Source organism: Aotus nancymaae, unplaced genomic scaffold (genome assembly GCF_030222135.1).
Source record: "Aotus nancymaae isolate 86718 unplaced genomic scaffold, 86718_ANA_hifiasm-v0.15.2.pri h1tg000011l, whole genome shotgun sequence".
Lineage (NCBI taxonomy): Eukaryota > Metazoa > Chordata > Mammalia > Primates > Aotidae > Aotus > Aotus nancymaae.
In genome coordinates this window covers 10873946-10876186 of record NW_026988422.1, presented here as the reverse complement: position 1 = coordinate 10876186, position 2241 = coordinate 10873946, and positions in this window count along the sequence as shown.

Genomic DNA, 2241 nt, shown 5'->3' with positions numbered 1-2241 from the left:
ATCTGCCGTTGACCGCCTGTCTCCAAAGCCCTTCGGTTATATCCTGATCTAGCTAACGCTTCTACACTTCAAGAGCTTGAAGAATCATCCGGAGGGCTGGGCGTGGCGGCGCAGGCCTCCAGTAGTCCCACCTACTGCGAAGGCTGCGGAGGGAGATCTCTTGAGTCCGGGAGCTCAGCCAAGAATTCAAGACCAGCCTAGGCAACGCAGTGAGACCCCCACCCCTCTCCCTTCCGTCCCTCCAATCCTCGTCCGCCCCAGGTCTCATCTCCCCCAAAATTTTAGATATTAGCCGGGCGTGGTGGCGCGGGCCTGTAATCCCAACTACTGGGGTGTGGGGGGTGGGGAGGGGAGGGGCGTGGCGGGGGTGGGGCGGCGTGGGCTGAAGTGGGAAGATCGCTTGAGCCCAGGAGGTCGAAGCTGCCGTATGATCGCGCCGTCACCGCACTCCAGCCCGGGTGACAGAGCCTGTCTGAGAAATAAAAAAATAAAAAATTACCTGGAGGAAGCACAAATTCCTCAACCCCTAAACCCACCCTCTAGGAACTGATTCAGGATATCTGGGGTCGGGGCGTGGGGGCTCATAATTTATTTTTCCAATCAGTTCCTCAGTAAACTGAAGCTGAGCCTTTTCAGACTACACTTTTTTTCTTTTTAAAAATTATTTCCTTTTTTTTTTTTGAGACAGAGTTTCGCTCTTGTTACCCAGGCTGGAGTGCAATGGCGCGATCTCAGCTCACCGCAACCTCCGCCTCCTGGGTTCAAGCAATTCTCCTGCCTCAGCCTCCCGAGTAGCTGGGATTACAGGCACGCGCCACCATGCCCGGCTAATTTTTGTATTTTTAGTAGAGACGGGGTTTCACCTTGTTGACCAGGATGGTCTCGATCTCTTGACCTCGTGATCCACCCGCCTCAGCCTCCCAAAGTGCGGGATTATAGGCGTGAGCCACCACGCCCGGCATTTTTTTTTTTTTTTTTTTTAAATAGACACGAGGTTTCACTATGTTGCCCAGGTTGGTCTCAAATTTCTGGACTCAAGAGATCCTCCCTCCTTAGCCTCCCAAAGTGCTGGTATTACAGGCGTGAGCCACCGCGCCAGGTCCAGACTACACTTTGAATATGTCATACTACTAATTTAAAAGGGACCATGGTCGCCCTGGGTCCTGAGATTAATGAACCAAATCATTTACCCAGGGACAGAGAAAGTCCGTGTAAAGGCGCTTAGTTGTCAGTGCTGTCATATTATTTGCGAATGAAATTTTCTTTAGTTGCTCTGGCTTCTTAGAGTGACCTATGAGAACACTCGCTTCATATTTTACCACATTCTGCATCCAACATTAGGCTCCAGCAGTTCCGAAGTGCATCAGTTCCTTCTGCCTTCGTTACTTCACCTCTCGACTTGGTGTTTTGGCTCTTGTTGCAGTTCTGAACAGCCAAACCGTTCTCTAATCAGCTCAATATTATTGCAGGCTTAATATTTGTATTTAAAACTAGATCGAAGAGAGATTATCCGACTCTCACAGTTTAAATCTGGGGTCTTTCAGTGAGTAACATACCCATATGCATAAATCAGGTATCAAATACCTGCCGAAAATGCTCTGAATTTTTTCCATTCATAATAAGTAATTTATTACCATTATTGCCCTATAACTGTTCTAAAATATTCTGTTCATTCCATTGGAACTTGTCAACAGATGTTTGTCATTTTCAGTTTTCTTTTAAGTTTCACCTATTTTTTTTTTTTTTTTTCCATTTTTTGAGACAGAGTCTCGCGAGGCTGGAGTGCAGTGGCGAGATCTCGGATCGCTGTATCCTGCGCCTCCTGGGCTCAAGCAATTCCCCCTCCCCCTTCCCGAGTAGGCGGGATTACAGGCTCACGCCACAGCGCCTGCCTGATTTTTGTATATTTTGGTAGAGACTGGGGTCTCGCCATGTTTCCCAGGCTGATCTCGAACTCCTGGACTCAAGCATCTGCCCACCCGGGCCTCCCAAAGTGCTGGGATTATAGGCATGAGCCATCGCGCCAGGCCTAATTTTTTAAAAAAGTATCATCGAATGGACAAGACAGGGTATTAAATTGATAAAATTATCCCACTGTCAGAAAACGAGGGAGGGGAAAAAGAGGAGAAAAAACCAAAACAGAGCTCATCTGGGTAACAGGAAGTAGGAGACATTTGCTTATAAAAGGAGAAATCAGGTTAAGAGAAGTAAACTAACATATGCTTAACATTGCTGTCCTTG